This window comes from Nicotiana tomentosiformis, chromosome 7 (assembly GCF_000390325.3).
Source record: "Nicotiana tomentosiformis chromosome 7, ASM39032v3, whole genome shotgun sequence".
In the NCBI taxonomy this organism is placed as follows: Eukaryota; Viridiplantae; Streptophyta; class Magnoliopsida; order Solanales; family Solanaceae; genus Nicotiana; species Nicotiana tomentosiformis.
In genome coordinates, this window is record NC_090818.1 from 95,647,825 (window position 1) to 95,660,150 (window position 12,326).

Here is a 12,326-nt window from a genome sequence, read left to right on the forward strand (position 1 = left end):
GTGACAAAAACCTGTTTAAAGAAGTTAAAAAAATAGACGGAGGAAGTGTCAAATTTGGTGATGACTCAAAAGAAAAAATAGCCGGTACCGGAACAGTTCCTTTCAATAATAACTGTGATATCACTGAGGTTTATCTTGTTGACGGACTTAACTACAATCTTCTGAGTATATATCAGCTATGCGACTCAGGGTATGAAGTAAAGTTCAAGAAAAAAGGTTGTGCTATTGAAGATGAGACATGTAAAATAATCCTCCCAGGTAAAAGGTATGGAAATGTCTATATTCTTGATGGTTTTGAAAATATAGATGGTCATATTTGTTTAACATCCATATCTGATGATCCATGGTTATGGCATAAGAAACTTGGTCATCCAAGCATGCCTCTGATAGTGAAACTTTCCAAGCATGATTTAGTTATTGGTTTACCTAAACTCAATTTCTCTAGAAATCATGTATGTGATGCATGTCAGATTGATAAACAAACTAGAAACTCTTTCAAAAATAAAGATATTGTATCTACTTCAAAGCCCTTGCAATTGCTTCATATGGACTTATTTGGACCCACTAGAACTGCTAGCATAGGAGAAAAACGATATGCCTTTGTTATTGTTGATGATTACTCATGCTTTACTTGGGTGATTTTTCTATCCCATAAAGATGAAGCTTTGAAATCTTTCGAGATATTCTGTAAAAAAAGTCGAAAGAGAAAAGGCGTATCTTATTACAACAATTCAAAGTGATCATGGAGGAGAATTTGAAAGCAGATCATTTGAAGATTTCTGCAATGATCAAGGATATACCCATAATTTCTCTTCTCCAAGGTCACCCCAACAGAATGGAGTTGTTGAGCGAAAAAATAGGACTTTACAAGATATGGCAAGAATTATGATACTAGAAAATTCATTGCTAAATCACTTTTGGGCAGAAGGAGTAAGTACAACATGTCACATTCTCAATCGATGCCTCATAAGACCCATCCTGAAGAAGAATCCTTATGAATTGTGGAAAGGTAAACGACCCAATATAAGTTACTTTCATCCGTTTGGAAGCAAGTGCTTCATTCACAATAATGGTAAGGACAATCTTGGAAAATTCGATCCAAGAAGTGACGAAGGTATTTTTCTGAGTTATTCATTAAATAGTAGATCTTTTAGAGTCTATAATAAACGCACACTATGTGTAGAAGAATCAGTACATGTTATCTTTGATGAAAATAACACTTCGGCCGAGAAAGGAATTTTTGTAGGTGATGAGGATCAAATTCAACAAATTCAGGAGACAAGCAAATCTCAATAGTCGACTAATAAACCTGATGGTGTAATGGAGTCAACTAATGAGATTAGAAACAGTCAATCAGAATCTTCGAAGGAGTCAACTACTCATACAAGTACAATTCGTCCAAATGAATGGAGAAGTGAACAAGAATATCCTTAAACGTTTATCATAGGTGACCCAAGCGAAGGAATGAAAACCAGGGGAGTTCTCAAGAGGAAAGAAAACATAGCACTGATTTCCCAGATTGAACCAAAGAAAATAGAGGAAGCTCTGAAAGACTCAAGCTGGTTACAAGCAATGTAGGAAGAGCTAGATCAATTTGACTAAAATCAAGTGTGGAAACTACTGCCTAAGCCTGAAAATGCTACTGTAATTGGAGCAAAATGGGTTTTCAGAAATAAGCTAAATGAGGATGGAAAGGTTGTGAGAAACAAAGCCAGATTAGTAGCTCAACGATACTCACAATAGGAAGGAGTCGACTATGATGAAACCTTTGCTCCGGTAGCTCGACTGGAATCAAGACGAATTCTTCTTGCATACGCATCCTTTAAAAGATTTAGGCTCTTCCAGATTGATGTCAAAAGTGCATTTTTAAATGGTTTCATTGAGGAAGTGGTATATGTAAAACAACCCCCTGGATTTGAAGATTCAAAGTTTCCTTACCATGTGTATAAATTGACCAAAGCATTGTATAGACTTAAACAAGCTCCACGAGCATGGTACGAAAGAGTCAGCTTATTTCTTATTGATCACGGATTTACAAGAGGTAAAGTAGACACTACCCTTTTTATTAAAAGATCATCGAAAGGTAATCCCATTATTCAAGTTTATGTTGATGATATTATTTTTGGTAATGCTAATCCTCTTCTGTGCAAGGAATTTTCAAATCTTATGCAAAGTGAGTTTGAAATAAGTATGATGGGAGAGCTAACGTTCTTTCTTGGACTTCAAATTCAACAATCTGAAGAAGGAACGTTTAGATGTCAGACAAAATACGCAAAGGAGTTGATTCAGAAGTTCGGTATGAGTAATGCTAAAGATATTGGCATACCAATGAGTCCTTTAACAAGTATTGACAAAGATGAACAAGGAAATCCTGTTGATGAAACTAAATATCGTGGAATGATTGGCTCCCTTCTTTATCTAACTGCTAGTCGACCTGATATTATGTTTAGTGTTTGTAAATATGCCAGGTTTCAGTCAGCTCCTAAAGAATCACATCTGACTGTAGTAAAGAGAATTATTCTATATCTCATTGGAACTATTTCTCACATATTATGGTATCCACGCTCTAACAATTTTAAACTAGAAGTTTTTTCAGATGCTGATCTTGCAGGTGATAAGGAAGACAGAAAAAGCACCAGCGGAATATGTCAATTACTTGGAAAAGCACTGATATCTTGGAATAGTAAAAAGCAAGGATCAGTTGCACTATCCACAACTGAGGCTGAGTATATCGCCATTGGACAATATTGTGCACAATTACTATGGATGTCTCATCAATTGGGTGACTATGAACTATTCTTTAAACCCATTCCAATTTTCTATGATAACTCTAGCGCTATATGTCTCTCAAAAATTCCTGTGCATCACTCTAGGGCAAAGCATATAGACATCAAGTATCATTTCATTAGAGATTATGTTCTTAAGGGAAATATAAAATTATCTTTTGTTAGAACTACTAATCAATTAGCAGATATTTTCACTAAACCTTTACTTGAAGATAGATTTTGGTTTTTAAGAGAATTACTTGGTATTATTTCCATTGATCATTAATATTAGGACCTATGTGATATTGTTATGTTTTGTATGCCTAATGTTTAAACTTTGTCTTTTCATAGTCACTAATAAAGCCTCCGAATTCCCTCTCTTTTCTTCTCTTTTCACATCAGCTGAAGCGTTCAAGAAAGGAAAACCAATCATCACGCCTGTCAACTGACACCCTTTCCTTTCATGTACCCAATCATCAGAAACCCCTTCTTTTAATCTCCGAAACCCTCTTCCAATCTCCATCATTCCCATCGCCTAGAAACCCTATCCAAAACTCTTTTTAACTAGTTTCTTCCATGGCTAAACACTCTAAAAATCCCTCAGCCTCCACCAGGAAAAGTACTCACTCCAGAGCAAAACCTTCTTCCCAGCCTCCAGAACAAGTAGACTTAGGGCCCGACCACTCAGAAGGCTTTGTCTCATCTCAGGTAGAACTCTCACATCATTCTCATCCTCTAGGAGAAACAGCCCTAGGAAAAAGACCTTTGGAAGAACCTCCTGAATCCTTTACTACAAAGAAATCGAAAATGGATCTCTCAAGTTCTTTAGAGTCTGACCTAAATTTCTGGGATTCTCCAAACAGGGATTTTTTTATTGCTCTGAAAGACAAGCCAATCACGCATGTCAGAGTAGTCGACCTTGATGACATGGAAGCCCTAAACTGTAAGGTAAAAGATTTGTTTGTTTATCAAGGCTGGTCAAAATTCTTTTCTGTTCCCCCTCCTAAAATCTATGAACCCCTAGTAAGAATGTTTTATCCCAATCTTCGCTCTAGTAAGTCTGACAAGTTGGAATCCTTAGTGTTAGGAAAGCACATCGTTCTTGATTGTGCTATGTTAGACTCAATTTTCCAGTGTAAGTGTTCTGGTTTTCCCATGCTTTTCAAAAATTCTTGGCCAGATGATTTTGAAATCACCTTTGATTAAGCAAAACGTTGTAATGCTGAGTGTTCATTTGAATCCCTCCCGAACCAGTTAGGTCCAAGTGATGTTAGCTTTAAAACTCATGTTCTAGCCCACATTGTTGCAACTACTCTGCTCCCTCGTACTGGCTCTTTCTCCACCTTCTCTCAAAGAGCTACCTTTCTTGTCTATTGCCTTGTGACCAAACTCAAGATCAAACTGTCCTCCTGGGTCATAAATTTTATGATTTAAAGTGCTAATGATCCCACCAGTCTTCCCTATGTTATGTCCATCACTCAAATTCTAGAAGCTCATAATATCTCTATCTCTGAATATCCCTTCGTCTCTATTTCAAAATCTTACAATTCTAGGGCATTTGCTAGTATGGGATATGTGTGTGTGAAGGGCTCGTGGGTTAAGAAACAGGAAGGTGAGGTCAAGCATGTTCAACCTGATCCCAAGACAAAAGCCTCTATTTCCCATCACAGTCTTAGTAATCCTAACCTTGCTGAGAAACTAACTACCATTGACAACCAGCTGACCACCATCAAAGATCTTCTTGCTGCCACTCAGTCAACTGTTGGGGACATTCATGCAATCTCCAAAGAGACAGGGTCTGATGTTTCAAAGATAAGGGTTGCAAATCTCATAGTAAGGGAAAACGCAGTCAAGGCATTCAAGGAAGTACACGACAGGCTTGATGGGGTGACTGTCTCAGCTAATGCTAGCTTTGATCAACTGAAGGAGGGGATTTGTAACACTATTACTTATTTTCTTGCGTAGTTAGTGTGAAAGTTTCAAATAATTTTTTTTGCTGTGCTATTTTGGACTGGATAACCAGTCGTTGGATGATTTTTAACTCTGCATGCATATCATGCTACAAATTCTGCTTTAGTATCTGGTGTATTGTTATTTTTTATCCCCTCTTTGCTGATGTCAAAAAGGGGGAGAAGACTATGCATATATTTGTGCAGGTACATCCATTGCAGGGAGAGTCGACTATAGATACTATAAGAGAAATCGACTAAAAGAAGTAGTCCCAACGACACCTATTGAGGGGGAGTTAACTGCACTTATTGAGAGGGAGTAAAATACAGGGAAGTTAACTGATGTTTACATATATTATTCTTTTGTCATCATCAACAAGGGGGAGGTTGTTAAATTTTAGTTTTAATGATGAAAAATAATATTATTGCTTTTGGTGTAGGGACTCAAGGAAATCAACAAAGATCGAAGTGCACAAAGAGAAACAATCAAAGATGAAGGAAGAAATCAATCAAAGATTGATTGAAGCATTCAAAAGAAAAAGAAGCACTGATGATCCGGCGAGATAATCAATCCGAGATTGATTGAAGAGTTAAAAAAGAAAAGAAGCATTGAAGATCCGGCAAGATAATCAATCAGTAGCTATTACTGGAAGGACCCAGAATTAAGGAGCAAATCCGGCTCTATCAAGACTTAAAAATGGAAAGATGTCAAAGTCCACACATCAAGGAAGAGTAACGAGAATTAACCTTATTCTTGGAAAGAATCAATTTCTTTCCAAGGATCAAATCTCTTAGGTTGGCAAATCTCTTCAGTAATATTCTCCTACAAAGTGTTTATACGCAACCTTAAGTCTTAGAGAGACATACTTTGATTAAACCAATTACCCTCTCTTTGTTCTACTTCAAACAAATATTGTAGCTCTACTAGATCTGCTATGTAACAAGTTAGAGAAGAAAGAGAGAAATATACTGGTGAGGTATTGTATTAAGAAAAGACGAGTAACATAGAAACTGAGTTGTTGGTGTAAACTACACCATTCACTTTGTACTCAAGAAACTCAATCACTGAAAGAGAACTCCCTTGCAACCCAAGGGGACTGGACTAGGATTCACATTGAATCTAAATCAGTATAAAAACTCCGGTGTCTTTAATTTCTGCACTTTACTTCTACATTTTAATTGTGCACTTCTTATTATCTCGTTATTACATCTAGTTGACTAATTGGAAAACTAGTCAACTTATAATAATTAATTTTAAAATAAGCAATTCACCCCCTGCCCCCTCTTGTACTTTCATGAAGAGGCTGTCAGGGTTTGCAATTTCGATCCCTGTTTTGCAATTGCGAACGTTCGCAAATGCAAACTCAAGGTCGTATTTACGATATCTGCAGCTGAATAAAAGGACTGGGAGTCAAGATTTCATATCATTTTCTCTCATTTCTAAATCCTAGACTCGGTAGGAGGGGATTTGGAGAGGAGATTTTCATCTACAAATATTGGGCAAGTGATTCTAATCAATTTCCAACTATATTTCATGATTATATCTTATATTTAATATCACAATTATGAGAATCAAACAAGAGAAATTGGGAATATTTGTCAAAGTTCTGAAAAATGAAGATTTGAGTTTTGCGAGTTTTGTCCGGACTCGAATTTAAAAACAAAATACATATATGAACTCGTGGGGAATCTACCCTTGGACCTGGATTTTGACCGGGCGAGCCCGGGGTTGACTTTTGTTGACCTTTGGGAAATTTGTAAAGATCATAACTTTATCTATTGTAATTGACTTCTCTTGCATTGTTTGATGTTATTGAGTCATTTTTGATTAGATTTGTGCCGTGTGGAGGCGAATTTTAGGGAAAAAGCTATTTTCGAGGGTTGAGTTGGCCTAGTTGAGGTAAGCATCTATCCTAACTTTGTGTGGAGAGAACTACCCCTTAGGATTTGGGTTGTTTGTGCTAACTGTATTATGTGGAGGACGTGTATACAAGGAGACTATTGTGTACACAGACTATATATGGTATTTTGACCAGTTTAGACTTTTGGACTTCTTTCATCATTTAATTAAATTTATTATAATATGTTACACCTTTTATTGTTAAATTTCATTTCGCATGCTCTAATTGGTATTGTTAGTATTTGTTCTATCTCTTGTTATTGTAATTACTCTCATATATTTTATTTGAAGTTACTACTTCTCTTATTATCTTGATGCTCCTTTATTAATAAATTACTCTTACTTGAAGTCGTTATTTTGTGGAATATCTTCTTGTTGGGTTATTGATGTTGAAGTTGTGGAAGTCATTATCACATTGAGGTTGAAGTTGTTAGTTGTTGAGATATCTTTCCTTGTTAAGTATTTCTCATTCATTTTGTTGTTATTATTGATCCTGGTACACATTGTGATTGAGCCATGGGCTCTACGATGTGGTAATATTGGTATTGTTAATTTTGGCAAGTTGTGGCATATGGGCACTTATGGTGCGAGTTGTTATTGCATTGTGATATTAATACGCATGCAGTGGTATAAGAATAGGGGTTGATACGCATGCAGTAAAATAAGATGTGATTTATACGCCTGTTGCTAGTAAGGGAATTACTTGAAGCCACACGGTGAGATAAGGGGGCTAAAATGCGTGTAGCTTTTTCGGAAAAAATATTTTGAAAAGTGTATGCAAGGCTCACGCGATGATATAAGGAAAGATTGTGATTGAAATTGTGAAATACGGATATGGGGCGTGGTACCTCGGTTGTGATTCTTGTTGTACATTCCATGTTAAAAAAAGGTTGTTGGTCGGACAGTTCTTGTTGATTTCTTTATTGTCTTACTTGTATTTGTCCGTATTTGATTACTTTTTATTCTCATTATGTGTTTTCTTCTCGTTTCCTTTCTTGCCTTAAATTCTATTATTAGCCTACATTATTATACTGCTTTGTTATCATTCATTTTCTTGTTCTCCGTTATTCATATTTATTATACTCTGTTTAGTAGGTGTCTTGACTTGGCCTCGTCACTATTCTACCGAGGTTAGACTTGCTACTTACTGCGTACTGTTGTGGTATACTCATACTACGCTTCTGCATATTTTTGTGCAGATCCAGGTACATCTGCCCGTGCTGGACGCCAGTGAGTGATTAGCTATTTTTGGACACTTCAAGGTATACCTGCTCGACATTTGCATGCTTCGAAGTCACCTTCTACTTTTAGATATTCTACTATTTATTTGCTTTTCCAAAACAATATTATATTTCGAGATTATTAGTACACTCTTGTAGAGCTTATGACTCGGTTCCACCAGGTTTTTGGGGAAGTTATTGACAGTTATACCATTTTAGTTTTATTTTGACAGTTTAACATTTTAATTTGATGTTTAAGTTATTATTTCTACTATTTCTCAATGTATATTAGACTTACATAGTATTAGAGACTAGGTGTCATTACGACATCGTAAAGTGAAAAATTAGGATGGTGACATGACGGCTCACAATAGCCTATTTATAGGTATCTAAGGATAATCATATCATGACAAGTGTAGGTGCTTGTAAGACATTTGACAAAGGAGACACCTTTATAATACTTGGCCAATGAATATTACCATATGGATAAACACTTGCCACTTGGCCAGTGAATATTGCCACATGGATAGACACTTGCCACTTGGTTAATGAGCTCAACACTTGTCTATAAACTTTTTTTCTAGCTATCCACTTGTCTTTAATACTTTTACATGATGTTCACATTATATTTACAACAAGTATAAAATTCTAACATGATGCATATGCTAATTACCCACCCATAAAAGTTTTTGACAGTAATTAGAAAATATGAATCAACGATGCAGCCATAATCACCACAAGCTTACAAACAAATAGAAGGTTCTCGAATTGCAAGGGAATGAAATATCATCAAGATTCATGAAGGTTCTTGAAGTAACAACATTAACATTTCATTGCATAATATTTGCAGTATGAGACCGATGGCAGAATGAAGCTAACTAACTATAAGCTTTTTGATTGGAACTTATTTTTCATTCTTTAAGAAGCACACATCCCATAAAGAACTTACTTATACTTGTTATTTACACCAAATTAATAAATATATATGTTCAAAAATATAAACACACTATTATTTTCTCTTGGCTAAAATTAAAAACGTCTAATATACTATGTTGTAAATCCAAAATAAATCATACAAGAGGAGACTTCTCAGAATTACTTAAATAAATTATCCTAAAATTTTCGTAGATAAATAGATACAAAAATAAAAGTAGAAAAGAGAAAAACAAATTTTCAAGAGCAAATTCAAAATTCAAAAAGAAAGAAACAAAATATCAAGAATAAATTCACGTAAAACAAAATACAACGAGAAAACAAGCATCATCTCTTTTCATCCTTCCAATTTCTAAATCAAACATTCCTAAGACCTTGATCTTTATAGTGAACATGACAATCCTACCAACCATCCTCGCTTTATTCCCATCACTACAGATGACAAGAGCCGACTTTACAACACCTTGAAGCTATCTGTTATTATTAAACCATTAGGGAGAAAATGTCACGTGTTTGTCCTGATTTGTTTTTATCATATTTAATTTTTCAGTCTTATAAAGAAAAGGACAACATATTTATTATAATTGAGTTTTTCTTTTTCAAAAGGAAATTATAATTTTTTCATATTTGACTAGTCCCTTTTCTTGGAGTAAAAAGTTTGGACATCTATAAATTGATGATCCTTCCTTCTCATTCAGTAGAATCTACAATGTAGTGCCTTAAGGGTTTGAGAGTCTTTTTTACGTGGAGAATTTCGGGACAAGTGTTAGCCTGCCACTTGTGTTTGTCTCTTTGTGAGGTTGTTCTCTCGATATTTTATATTATCTTTTAAATAGTTGATGGCTCATTTCCGCCCATAGATGTAGGTCGATTGACCAAACCACGTTAAATATTTGTGTCTCTTTTGGTATATCTCTTTTGTTATCTGATTTGTCGTCGTTCAAGGTTTGCTTTGTTAGCTTCTGCATGATACCTGATTATTTTGATCCTAACAAGTGGTATCAGTGCGAGATTCAATATAGATTCTTGCGGGTTTAGTTCTAGCCGCAACCTATTTGACGGTAATCATGATTTCTGTCTAAGAAATTTGACCGGAGTGCTATTCACGTTGAGACAAACTTTGCGGTGGAGATTTGGAGATGCGACCTATTTAAGGTTATGTGAAGAAGGTGAATCAAGTTATTTTGTCAGAAATTTCAGGCCAAGAGGGAGAATTGTTATGTGTTTGTCCTGATTTTCTTACCATATTTGATTTTTCTATCTCATGAAGGAAAGTGCAACACATTTACCATTATTGAGTTTTCATTTTTTAGAAGGAAATTATAATTCTTTCATATTTGGCTAGTCCCTTTTTTTAGAAGAAAATGTTAGCTTCTATAAATTGAGGATCCTTCCTTCTCATTTAGTAACATCCACAATGTAGTGCCTAAGGGGTTTGAGAGTCTTGTTTATGGGAAGAATTTCAGGACAAGTGTGAGCATGCCACTTGTGTTTGCCTCTTTGTGAAATTGTTCTCTCGATATTTTGTACTTTCTTTTATATAGTTGATTTCTCATCTCCACTCGTAGATGTAGGTCAATTGACCGAACCACGTTAAATATTTGTGTTTCATTTGGTATATTTCTCTTTTTTTATCTGATTTTTCGTCGTTCAATGTTGCTTTGTTAGGTTATGTATAATACTTGATTATTTCGATGCTAACATAAAATTGTGCTACAACTTTCTTAAAAACAAGCTCCAGACGCTTTGGCAACCCATCGAACCAATCACTCTTATAGATTTAGGCAACGATTACTACCTTATTACATTTACACACTTAGAAAATTTTCATGAAATTCTTCATCAAGGGCCATGGTTTATTGGTTCTCAGTATATCACAGTCCGGAATTGGGAGCCAAAATTCTTAGCAACAGAGGATACTACCAATACCAACTCTTCGGCCATTTGGATACGATTGATTGACCTGTCCACTGAATATTATGATCTTAATATTCTTAAAAAATAGGCAACAAGATTGGGGTGCTCCTCAAAATTGATAACTGCACTACACTAACTAGCAGGGGCAGATATGCGCGCCTTTGTGTCCTTGCACCAGTTGGAAAACCTCTTCCACGGGAAATTATATTGGGTAATCATCTACAAAAAATTCAGTATGAAACTACAACACCAATATGCTCTCAATGTGGTTGCCTTGGCCATATAGTCAGATCATGTACTTCCCCCAATATTTCCCCCTTCCACAACACACTGCCGCACGAGTCAAAAGGTCTCTCCGACCAAGTCAACCCTAAGCCCTTGTCAGCAAACAATGTTTGACACTCTGTATCATATCCATGTAGGAGAAAATTCCAAAGCCTAGGTCCATCTACATCTGCCATCCAACTCACACCCCAAAGCGCAATTCTATCTACACCCTCAATCCACCTCAAGCCAAGTATGCCAGATGTTTCAGTCTCCATGAACCAACAAAGCACACCTGTTCACCCACAACCATCTCCTGCACTAGAACAACCCCTTAACAAATTAAAGCCACCTTCGATGCACTTTTCGCATCCCCTACTACCCACTCATCTAGCACTATCATATTGGGTACAATCCAATATCCTAATCCCAATACCATCCCAAAAAATTATTACCCGAAACTAGCCATGCAACACTCCACAACACCGATCCACCTAGACAACTCTTTCTCAGTACTCGAAGAGCTACCTATGGAACAACCTACCCCTCGCCCTAAATCGTTGGTATTTGAAGCTATGCCCTCACAACAATTTGAGTTATTGTTGAACAATATCATGAAAAAAACAAGGAGAAAGGATGATATCAAAAAGGAAAAAACAGTAAAAATAAAGAGGTTGTTAGATACAAAAGACACAACAGTAGATGCCAATTGGCACTGATGATCCACGAAAGCAGTCACTTAGGAAATTTCATTCAGTAACCTCCAAAAATTATTTAGACAAACCTCCTTCTACTGCTCCAGTATACCAAACCTTCAGTTTTGGCAAAAACGATGCCTCTACTGTCAGTTCGACTTCCAAGGTTCATCAAATAAAACAATTTTTTGCAGCCCCCAGTTCCACACAAATTACATCTCAATCAGAGATATATAGCCAATCCCAAACTCTTTCTATAACTAACACAGATAATTCCCTATTTAACTCAAGTACCAAAAATGTCGAGATTTCCTTACCACCATGGAGACAGTCCCTAACGCTGCCGACACTATCAACATAGACACCACTTCCTTCTCCTTATTACAAGATGGCAGACTCTCCACCTCCAGAAATAACCCCCAACCCATAAACCATTATACAGTGCACCCATTTCCCTTCCCATCCCACAAATGGCCTACTACCAACCCCCATACTCAATCCCTTATCTCCTGCCTTATGCTCACCCATACCAGCCAGATTTGGGTCAAACCATAAATTTATATATCTACTGCTCCACTTCGTATGACACCTCCATAATCATAGATTAAAAACGATAATTTTAACCAGTTACTGATGGAGGCAATTCATGTGCATGAACTTACTCCACATGCTTCGTCTACAAG